Source organism: Lygodium microphyllum, chromosome 25 (genome assembly GCF_053477565.2).
Source record: "Lygodium microphyllum isolate KBCC chromosome 25, Lygodium_microphyllum_v1.1.10, whole genome shotgun sequence".
Taxonomy (NCBI): Eukaryota; Viridiplantae; Streptophyta; class Polypodiopsida; order Schizaeales; family Lygodiaceae; genus Lygodium; species Lygodium microphyllum.
In genome coordinates this window covers 24,406,511-24,419,358 of record NC_141159.1, presented here as the reverse complement: position 1 = coordinate 24,419,358, position 12,848 = coordinate 24,406,511, and positions in this window count along the sequence as shown.

The following is a 12,848-nucleotide window of genomic DNA, read 5'->3' as shown; positions in this document are numbered from 1 at the left end:
CACTAGCTACGCACGCACGTAGCATTTGTGCACCAGTGATATCAGAGCGAAGCTAAGATCAAGAGCTTCTAATCACTTATCATCTCACGCAAAAGTGAAGCTTCTGGAACGAACAAGCTCTACATGCAATCTCATGACGAACCATGAATACCAGAGTGTTCTTGGCAGTGAAGAACCCCATGCTGTGCTATTGGATTGCAAAGGACCACTCTTTGGCGATAGAAAACCACCTCCCAAGCTTTCTTGCAAACTAGTCTTATTGACAGAGAAGAGTTGATTAAATGTGGGATTATAAAGCTTAATAAGCTTTATAATAAAGCTTACACCTCCTAATTTTATCAATCAACGGAGGGCGGTAGGACATACTACAGGATGTCAACGTCGTCAAAAAGCTCCTAACGTCCTATCATAGCAAAATTGTTTGGTCAAGGCTTTTTATTACAAGCTCAAGCTTAAGGTTTTAAACTTAGATTAAAGCTTAAGGATTTTACTATTTAATCTCCTGCCTAGCAGCTGTTCACAGTGAACCAAACCCGAACTAGTTTTGCAACTCCAACAAGCCCCTGTTCGTACCTACACCCTGACAGAGACAGTTTCCAGCAAGCAAACTAATACACACAATCTATTTTCCACTTGGAAGAAAATCTTCATCAATTACCGTAATCATAAATAAGAAAGATTGCAAAAAGCCATATGTTAAAAAAAAAGCAAGCCTTGTAAACCCAAACTTGAGCTACGCTCATCCCTTTAACAAGATTTCGAGTGTGTGAGGTTGTTTGAGATTTTGTAGAATGTTTGATCAAACCATGGAAGATTTTATGGCTAAAGGTGATTTATCAGAACCAATGGTGGAGCAAATATTGGACCTAATCATGATGCAACTATAAGAGGAACAAAGCGCACGTCAAACTTTGCAAGCTCAACTGGCTACTCTTCAATGATCCACTATTGATCAAGATGGACCGCAACCCGAAGATGTTATACGACGTACAATCGATGCGACACTCGAAGCACAATCTCTCAGAAAAGAAACCAAGATAAGTAAAAGAAAATTTAAATTCTATAATTTTAATTGGCTACATGACGGAAAAACTATTCTCGCTTTTATTAGTCAGTTTGATGATTATTTCCATGAAGAACAGTATGCCGAAAAAGATAAACTCAAATGTGCCACTAACCACTTAGTGGATAGAGCATCATTATGATGGACTATTGTCCGCAAGAGTATTGATTGTCCTACTACTTGGGAGGCCTTTCAAAATAAATTTTTGTAGAATTTTCTTTCACCTCAATTCCATGAAAAAGCAATCAAATAGTGGAATCTTTTGCAACAATAGAGATTGTGAGCCTGTTTCGCAATACATTGAGTGTTTCTAGAATGCCTTATTGCAACTTCAAATGCTTGAAGATGTTCCTGAGGTGATCCACAAGCACAAGTATATGTTTGGTTTCCTTAGTCACTTCTATGCGGAGGTGAACATGTTCATGATGCTAAAGACAAATTTTTTGGATGAGAGAAGCGATCACAACAATTTTTAACTAAAGGTAACTTTGGTACAAAGAAATTCAATTCTAACTTTCAAAGATTCAATTAAAATCACTTTATTCCTTCTTCTTTCCGTAAATCATGGACACGACCCCTGCTTTACCATCAAACACAAATTCAAATCCTAAGACTTCTCTCTAGCTAAATCCCAACATACCTAAACTTCCAACCATTACCAATAATGTTTCCAAAGCCAACCCTATAGTTTGCTACAAGTGTCAACGAACTAGACACTTAGCAGTAAACTGTCAATCCAAGAAGCCAATGGTTCAAATCAACTACTTGGGAGCGAAGACGAAGACCATCAAGATATGCCAGATTTCACGGAAGATGATTATGATATCGACGATGCTTCATATATTTTCATGTATGCCAAATCCTCATTCATTATTAACAATGAAATGTCTTGTGCACGGTAAAGAAAAGATTGTTTTACATGATGATGGGAGCACACATGATTTTATTTTTGTAAAATTAGTCAAAGAATTGAATTTATATACTGTTCCAACCGATTATCGCATAAAAGCTGCATTCTTAGGCACTAGATACAATGGTACACAAGAAGTTCATGATATAAAAATTAAAATTGGTGATTATGTTGAACGTATAAATTTCTTGGTTGTGCCTTTGCAAGCTAGTGACATTATTTTAGGAATGCCTTGGCGTCACAAATATAATCCCAATATAGATTATTTCACACATTTAATGAAAATTCATTCTAACAAAAAACAAATCACATTACATGGAGCGCACACCTTAGATACTTTTCCATTGCTTAGTCACACACAAGCTAAACGTGTAGTGAGAAAAAAAAAAAACTTAGTATGGGTGAATGAAATTGAAGCTAAGGAAAATCAGATGCATCCTAGGCATACACAATTTCTTTCACAATTTAAAGATTGTTTTGCTACTGACTTACCACCTAGTTTACCACCTACACATCTAGAAGATCATCAAATAGATTTAATCCCAAGTTCTCAACCACCATGTAAAGCACCTTATCGACACAATCTGATTGAACAAAAAGAAATCCAAGCCCAAGTTGAAGAACCGTTAACCCGAGGACTCATTAGGCCCAATAGTTCTCCTTTTGGTGCACCTGTCATGTTAGTCAAGAAGAAAAATAATACCTATAGGATGTGCATTGACTATCGTGCCCTAAACAAGATCACTGTCAAGAATAGATATCCGATCCCTAGGGTAGACGACCTCATGGATAAACTACAAGGAGCCACCCTTTTTAGCAAAATAAATCTCAAATCTGGATATCATCAAGTACGATTGGATACACCTAACATTTCCAAAACTGCATTTAGAACTCAATTTGGTCATTATGAATTCCTTGTTATGCCTTTTCGTTTGACTAATGCATCAGTCACATTTAGTCGTATGATGAATCGAATATTTTTGAAATATCAGCATCGTGTAATTGTTTTCTTTGATGACATATTGGTTTTTAGTAAGAATGAGAATGAGCATTATGAACATTTATCTCTGGTTTTCAAATTATTGAAAGAAAATCAATTATATGCTAGCCCTGAAAAGAGTGAATTTTTTCAAATCCACATTGAATACTTAGGACATATTATTTCTTTTGATGGTATTCAAGTTGATCCTAAAAAGATAGAAGCAAATTTGAATTGACCAATCCCTAAAAATGTGCATGAGTTACGTTCTTTCTTAGGTCTTGCTAGCTTTTACAGAAAATTTGTGCGAAATTTTCATTACTTGCATTGCCTTTAACGAGATTATTAAAGAAAATGTATTGTATATCATTGGTCTGATAATCAGCAAAAGTTTTTTGATTTATTGAAACATGCTTTAACACATGTCCCTATTTTGCAATTACTTGATTTTAATCGACCATTCTTTTTAGTAGTCACTAATGCTAGCGGATTATGAATAAGAGCTGTCCTTATGCAAGATTCACATCCCATAGCCTATTATAGTTGCAAACTTAAACCCTTTGAATTGAAGTATTCTACCTATGATAAGGAATTGTTAGCTGTAGTACATGCCTTATGCCAATGGAAGCACTATCTAATGGGATTTGAATTCATGATCAAAACTAACTAACAAAGTATTAAACATCTCCTTAGTCAACCACAAATCTCTGACCGTCATATTAAATGGGTTGCTTTTATTCAAAGTTTCCCCCTCCATGATTAGGCCATGTTGTCTTAGGCTAAAGAACTCCCCCATTCTTATGAATTTGATAGCAATATGTCCACATTGACTCCATTAGACCAATGTGACAATTTGTGGTAGTGCAAGAACATAAAGAGGAATGTGAGATGCGTTTGGAGGCCCAAAATCTCTAAAAGTGTGGTTGGTGTGTTAGATAAAAGACCAAGAATTCGAGGTGGACATAATTTCCAAGTGGATGAGACCAAAGGCCATAATGAGGTATCTAACAATATGTACCACTTTGGAATGCATCAGTGTGGTGATAGGCCTAGGATTCAAACTCTATCTACTTTGGGTTGTAACACTAACATACGCAATAATACAAATAGAGAAGGTTTAAATGAGTATAACTCCTGTAAAGCTTAAAATAGTGAAACCTTTCCTAAAGTAGGAAGATGTAGTTTAAAGGCTTAAATTTGCATGTGTATTTGTATGATGATGTGTTGGAAATAGTAGTTGAATGCATGACATCACTCATGATATAAGTACCCAATTTCCTTAGCCTATATAAGAGGCTCATTCTCATTGTAACTTAACACTTAGATCTATCAATATGAACTTTGTATCAATCTTGCTCTCTTGGATTTAAAGAAAACCAAGTTTGATGGAACTACCTTCCATACCTAGAAAGCAAAGATGAAAGGGGATCTCATGAAGAAGCTATGGCATGCTATATCTTCTACTCAAAGTGAATAGTTTGAAGTTGCAACAAGTTGTTTTGGAGTCACTACAAGATTTGTAGCTCAAGCGTAGTAGCTCAAGTTATTGTAGCTCAACTGACTCCTAAGAGCAAAAGGAGAAAGATGAACAAGTGCTAGGAATCATTGTGACTAGTCTTATAGATGAGCTTGTCCATTATGTAGATGGGGCAAAGACAACATTTGGAGCATGGCATAGATTGGAAACTACATTTGTCAACTGACTCCTGAGAGCAAAAGGAGAAAGATGAACAAGTGCTAGGAATCATTGTGACTAGTCTTATAGACGAGCTTGTCCATCATGTAGATGGGGTAAAGGCAACATTTGGAGCATGGCATACATTGGAAACTACATTTAGAAAGAGCAAATGGTAAACATTCCATTACTAGTGTTAAGATTGATCTCTATGGTTTAAAAATAAAAGATAAAGAAAGTATCGCCTCTGTAGTTAACAAAATGAAAAGCTTAAAGAACCAACTTTCCAATGTTGGAAAACTAGTCAAAGATAGCACTGATATTAAAGAGTGTGCCATCCCACTTTGACCAAAGAGTCAAAATCTTGAAAGAAAAGGAACCATTCAAGCTTAGAGAGTGTGATAAAGACTCCTGTTGAAGAAGAGAAGAGCATGGGATTGATATCCTATATAGGAGAGCTAGCCTATGCTATCAAAATGAGAAATAAGGACCAATGCAAACACTGCAAGAAGACAAATCACAAGTTAGACATTTGCTTCACAAAGTATCCTTGCAAGAATGGCTGTGGAGCAAAGAATTGTAGAGCACCAGAGAAGTCTACAACAACAAACATGGTGGAAGACAAAGAAGGAGAAATTGCAACATATTTTGACCTTGATTATGCATTTTGATCTACATCAACATTAGAGGCTAGGTTTTTATTTTGGTATCTCCTCTTGTAATCCTGCACTTACTAGTTAAGTCCCAAAAGTATTTTATATTGTAATCCTAGACTTCTTGTTTTTGAAGTTCTAAAAGTAGTTTTCCTAGTATTCTTGGACTTGTTATTTTAAGTTCTAGAAGTCTTTCTTAGTAATCCTAGTGTCATGGATACTAGAAGGAATTTGTATTGTAATACAAGACTTCTTGTTTTGAAGTTCTAGATGTTATATTGTATAGTCAAAGCGAGTATCACCTAGTCCTTGTATATTCCATCTAAGTATTATCATATATAAGTAACCATCCTATTTTACTTTGCTTTTCCTTTACATGATATTTGGGCCTCGGAGGGTGTTGGAATCAGGTGCTTCATCTAGGCTCATGGAAAAAAACATTTTCTTAGAGGAGAATAAAAGTTGAAGTCATCTATGATGTCACAAGCCATCTATCCATCCATTTGCCTCAGCCTATAAAGAGTCCATTGATCCTTCATATGTAATAAGTTAGAGAATTAATATGAGAGTGTCAGTCTCAACACATTAGTGAGGATGTAAGAGTGAGGCTACGTCATTTTGCATCTACTTCTACTTAATGGAATCTTGATTTAGCACATTACATTTCTTAGTTAAGTCTCGTGTTCATTTTACCTTAACAGTGTTTCATTATTATCCTCAGTAGCTCCATTAGATTAACGTGTCATTGCCTATGCTTCCAACATGATGTAATTATGTTTCCTTGTATTTTTGGTTTAAAATTCTAGCAAAAATGACATTGTTTCATGCAAATATTTGATTTTTTTACAAATATGCAAGTAGTGGATTCCAAAGAATTGCAAGAATTGTGAGCAAGGCAACAACAACAACAACAACAATTATTGTAGAATGAAGGAGAAAAAGCACATGAGAACCTTCATTCATGGATGAGGATAGATTGTCCATAGAGTTTTTAGAATGCATTATCCTTGCACGAGTAATGGAGAAGCAAAAGCAGTACTTTGCACCTATTTGATAGAGAGCCCATATTGTGCAATGGAAGGAATGCAATGCTAGACTATTTTTGGTGAATAGCCTGAAGAATCATATTTATTTTGATAATTCTTCTTTTCTTGTTCAACAAATTTGAATAATGAAGGTTCTTGTTTATCTAGCCCTCTTAATAGTGCTTTCTACAGCTTGCTTTCCAAAGCCCAAGCAATGGTAGATCAGGAGAACATGTTTAACAACCTGCAATATGTTTTCTTTTGAAGCCTTTAGAGTTCCAGCATCACAACAAAGATGAAGTATGCCCTCTTGTAGAAAAGAGTAGCAAGAAGAAAAAGGAGTGGTGGCTCATGTATGCAGAAAAGCAGTTAGAGGAGTAAAGGCAAAAGATTGATGATGGCATCTTGCAACCATGTAGATAAAGAAGAAGATGTAGAAGGAAGATCTAAAAAGAGAGGAAGAAAATGCTCATTGCGTGGTGGAAAGGACATACACAATGCTAAGTGGGCAACTTGAAAAGAAGGAGACAAGGATAAATGTCGTACTTATTCACAAGTACTTAAAGCAAATTTGTTTTGCACAACCTAGAAAGCATTGAGGTTTTTGTAACCTTTGAGTTTAATACAATAGGAAGATCCAAGAAGAAAAAAATGTGTAAAGTTTGCTTAGAGCATGGACATATCTCGAAATATTGTCATTATATTTATAAGTCTTATGAAGAAGGGAAATCATGCAAGTATTTCTACATAGTTGATTTATATAAGGAGTTCAATGGTATACACAAGAAGTTTTCAATGGTAGCAAAGAAGGATTCAAGTTCAAAGATGGATAAAACATGAGGAAAGTTGATTTCTTTTGAGAATAGTCTTCATGATACTTATGAATGGCATGATGATATGGAAGGCAAGAAAGTTAGGTCTTATTCAAGTGTTAAGCATATTGGGAGATTGCTTACAATAGTTGAAAAGCTTAAGAAAAAGATATGAAGATGTTTTAGATTCAAGTTCAAGTGATGAGGATGATGATTGGTGCTCTTTGCATATGGTTTTGCCAAAGATGAAGGTAAAGGGAATCAGAGAGGACAAGAGCCAAAGAAGCCAAGGATCCTTGAGTGCCCTAAACCCAACAAAGGAGCTTATTGATGGGAGAGTGGAATATCATATACCTTACATAAAAATTTTGATGATATTTCCATGTTTGCTATCTTTTAAATTGTCATAATCAATCCTCAATAATCTTTACTCAAGATGGAAGAAGGAATGAAGTTGTCAATAAGGAAGATGAAAAGTTACTTGATCGAGAAGATAAGTTATGTATTCAAGAAGATACTGTTGTCATGGATAAAAAGCTTGAGGACTATATTTTTCTCAATGAATACATTATTATGGATAATTTTCTTGGTTCTCTTATTACTTTTGAGAAAGATAATGCAATTAGTAAATTGGATTTCAACAAAGAGGCTTTGTAAGCACTTGAAATGCCACTACTCATAGTATGGAATACATCATCTTTGGATATATTTGTTAAAGATATCCATGTTTCTAGCATGCAAAATACTATTTTAGGTCATTGCATTATTTAATTAAAAAAATAAACAGTGTTTTATTGCAAGAAACTGTAATTCTATTGCATGAAACTATAAACTTGCTGTAGGAAATTGCAAACCCACTATAGGAAACTAGAAATCCGTTACATGGAACAGCAAACCCATTGTAGAAAATCGTATAATTAATATAGGAAAATGGTAACATGATGCAAAAAAGTAGTAACCACTAATTCCATGCAAGAAAGTCAAGATATTGATGAATAAATTTAGAACGTGTAAGATAAGCAACAAATAGATATTGAAGAGGTTCTAAAGAAGGCCAATCAACATGCAATAATTGATACAAATTTGAAATTTGAGCATACCATGATCGATATTGCATTTCATTTGTAGGAGTTACTAGCTAAATGTCAAGAATTGCAAAGTTCAACTAGTTTGTATGGTTTTTTTGAAGTTTTGTATGAGCTTTGTTCAATCAATCAATCAATATTCAACTAAGATGATTCAATGGCTTTCTTTTGAGCTTGAAAAGTAAAGGAGTGCAATAAAAATTATAGCACTTGAAGCTTTGTGGGTCATTAAACAGCTTCAAAAAGAGAAAACATTGCTACAACAAGAGGTTTCTCAAATGAAGAATACAATGGATTTACAAGTTTCTCACTATGTTGAGGTTATTAATGCTCTCGAGGAAGAATGAAGAATGCAATGGATTTGCAAGTTTCTCACTATATTGAGGTTATTAATGCTCTTGAGTAAGTTGTTTTGTAGAAGGATAATGAAATTGCTAATTTGTATACTCAGTTTGTATTTTCTTATATTCAAAATCTGGATGTTATTATTAAGGATTTGTATGCATCAAAGATGAGGTTTTTTGATATGTTAATTTAGATTGATATTTCTAAAGTTCTTGAGGACTCTGATAAGTTATCATTGAAGTTGGAGCAATTAAAATTATGCAAGTACCTACATTGGATATTTATGCAATTCATGTTACAACAGAAATGGTTGTTGGTGTTGTTCATGTTAATTATTTTTTGAGCATGACAATGATGATTTTAAATGAGGTAAATGCTAGTTGCAAAAATATGTTACAATTTTCTACATTAATAAAGTTTTAGGATTTTTATTTGCAAAAGTAAATTTTCAAAATTGAAGGAGGTTTCAAGAATTAGGGAGTTTTCAAGTTTGTTGAATGTGTTAGGATTACATGCAGGACTATAAGAATCTAAATTTTTGTAGGAAGACTTGTAGGAATCCACAATCCTGTAATTTCTATAGCTGCACCTAGGATTCTTGCCATTCTTGTAGTAACAACTAGCATTCTTACTGTTCTTACAATAGCAATCTACATTCTTGCAACTCCTACAATAGCAAGAAGTGCTATAACAAGCTAAATAACAATAAGTACAACACAAACTTGAAGATCAATAGTTTCAAGAGCTTGAAAATCAACAAATACAAGTTTTATTAGTTTGGGTTGATGTTCAAAAAGATTTTGATCTAATGCAAATTGGAGTTATGAAAGATTATGATGTAGATGCTAGAGTGATTGATCTGGTTACTCTTTGCTCTTAGAGTAGTGATCTAATCATTCAATTATGGTCTTTATTCTCTATGGTATATTGTGAATGTTATTTTGTTTGATGGGTTTCCAACCTTGGCATGTGTAGGAAGTTTGGTGGGAACAATTATCAACACTTTCAAACAATTAAATTTACTTGGTTTGTTGACACATTGGTGATGAAAATTGAATTTATTAACTTAGATTTATCGTGTTATTGCAAGTAGTGCTGAATTTTGAGAGTACCACAGTTCCACTCTGGGAAGTGTGGTCTTTTCTCATTTTGAAGAACTGTTCTCTAAACTAGTTATTTTATGCTATTCTGGAAGATAGTATTGGTCAATGTAAGGATTTTCTTGAACCCTTCATTGTGCAAATGATGCATGTACTAGTTGGTTACAAGATCGAAGCTCTCAAAAGACAAATGGATGAGTATGGCTCAATGTTACAAAAATGCAAGGAGAGAAACACATGTTACAATATGTGATGGGATCTTGATGGATCACTTTGTATGCAGTCAAATATTACTATCATGAATAATTCTTTGGCGAAGCCAAGTATGTTGTAGCCACAAAGGCATGGCAATATGGCATACTCATCTACTGGAAGACTTGGACCTTGGCAAAGACATGCCATTATTGCATAGTGATAATCACAATGTCACAATATTGGCAAAGAATCAGGTGTCTCATGCAAAAACCAAGTAGATAGAAGTGAGTATCACTTTATTTGTTAGATGGTTGAGGATAAGAGCATTGGGCTTGTCAAAGTTCATGTTGATGATAACCCTGTAGACCTTCTCACCAAGAGTCTTCCCTTTTAAAAGTTTGCACATTGGAAGGACTTGATGTTCACTAGGTGAGAGTAACTCAACTATATTTTTCTCACATATTAATGTATTATTTTATTTCTCTTAAAGGCACATTGGCATTTAAGTGGGAGGTTGTTGGGGTAAAGGCCAATGTGGCCAGCCACCCATCTTCCTCGTTTCACTAACCCTAACTATACATGTATACAATTATTCTTTATTATTTTAGTGATAAGGAAATAATATGATACACTCAAGAGAGCTATTGGAGGCACCATTAATACAACATCTTCTCTCTCTCTCTCTCTCTCTCTCTCTCTCTCTCTCTCTCTCTCTCTCTCTCTCTCATCTTTATAAGATCTTCCCTTAGAGCTCCAACATAAACCAAGGTCCTTGATTAGTAATATGAAAAGTAAACTTATCCAAGGTTCCTTGTTCCCTCCTTTAATGTTAATACACTTGTCCCTATATTGTCAAAAGTCTCAACCATTTGGATGGCATATCCTCAATGTTCTCAAAACATGATTTCTATATGCGTAGGATTTGGAGTTGTGGGAAGAAATAATTGGCTAGCAACTACCTAAGAAACCATGTTCATAGGTGGAGATGGAGGTGCAAGTTTCACTGTCTTGGCTCTTGTGGATAGGAGAAAGCTGAACTTGACTTAGCTCCTAGGTGGCTAGGGGTTGATGTGAGGGGATAGTTGCTACTATCTTATGAAAGGCGATAGATGCATAAGATCTTTAAGAACTCTCAACTTTATCTCAAACTAACTATCCTATCCCTAGCCATTCTGTAACCACTTGCCGTGTTTCTATCTCTATCTTCTCTCTCTCACTCTCCCTCTCTTCTTATGTAAGGCTTGGATTTCCTTCTCTTATCTTTGAAGGAAACCTATTGATCAACCTATATTTGGTGTTTTCTATGATAATGCACTACAAAGTGGTTGGACTAACATTTGCAAGGGAAACACTGCCTTCAAAGGCCAATGTTGTAACTTACCCAAATTAGATATCCCCATCGTGATAATGCACTACAAAGTTGTTAATCCAACATCTTGTAAGGGAAACATTACCTTCAAAGGCTAATGTTGTAACTTACCCAAATTAGATATTCCCCATGCACTTAGGAGATGGTTGTGGCCTTAAAAAGGGATTCTTATTTTGAATTAGAGACTATGACCTTGACTATCAAGGCTACTAAGGACACCCCCCTCAGAGATTGCATTCACAAAAGTCTTGCCCCCCTTAATGACCTGTCCAAAGGCTTTACCAATTCTATCAATAGGGGGGATGAGGTATTCTTCAAAAGCTAGGAGATGGATTGTGATAGTCATGCCATCACCAGGCATGGGATAATCCTTTCCCTCTATCCACCTATTAAAGATAGATATCAAGGGTTGAATATGTAGCAATGTGTTAGCAATTACTACCTTGAGGATTGAAGAGTGATGAAATTGACCTTGAAATGCCCATTTCCTAGGGCATCACATTCATGACCCTTGTGTAGGTGCCTAGGAGAGCTACCTAGAAAATGTAATATGTGTGGTATTGGGCTCTCACTCACCAATTTGTAGTTTAGATATGATGTTGCCATGGCCACCACTTTGTGCATGATGTTGAACTCCATGTGAGGATCAATTTTGATAGAGGTGACAAAGCATTGGATGTGGAAATGATGAGGTCTACATTTAAGTCCCTTAGCTAAGGCAAGGGACCCATGTTGAGCGATGATTGAACGGGATAGAAGAGAAAGGAGAAAAGGCACAAAGATAGCCATGGATAGGACTTGGATGAGGGATACTAGGGATTTTAGGAGTAGAGGCCATGGGGTATGGAAGAGAAGGGAAGAAGGGGACAAGAGGATATTGTGATGGTGGTTGGGTAGCTTGAGAGAGATGTGATAAAGGTGAAAGGGAGGCAAGATACTATTATGATGGTGGGTAGCTTGAGAGAAGCATTAGAAATGAAAAAGGGAGGCAAGAGGGTATTGTGATGATAGGTAACTTGAGAGAATCAAGATAAAGGTGGCTAGAGAGAAAAGAAAAATGAAAAAGGGATGTAAGAGGCTATTGTGATGGTTGGTAGCTTGAGATACATGTGAGAAAACTAGGTGAAGACAAAAGGAGTCTAAACAAGAGTGGTAAGGCTGGGAAGTTGAGCGTAAGATTATTAGGAGGGGAGGTCTGAGAGGTAGCATGAAAATAGGGTTGTGAGATACATAAAAGCGTTGAGAGGTAGCATGCTAGTTAATAGAGGCAGAACCTAGGAAAGTGAAAAGCAAGAAGGCCAGGGAAGGTTGAGACAAGTAACCCATAGGTTGTCAAAGATGGTACTTAGCTCAATTTTTACATTAGTATTTCTTTGTGATACTAATAAAGTCCAAAATTGTTTGGCAAATTCTAATTTTGGTCATAAGGTTTTTTTTTCTTTGGATGAACCAAGCCTTAACTTGCATAGAATTGTTATTTTGGTGTGTCAATTTCACAATTATTAAAGTACAGGTATGGCATAACTGGAGTTATATTTATTAAAGTACATGTATGGCATTACTTGAGTTATATTTATGGAGAACTACCATTGGAAAAGTTTAGTTTAACTTGAAGCTCTAGTAAGAGATCTAAATTG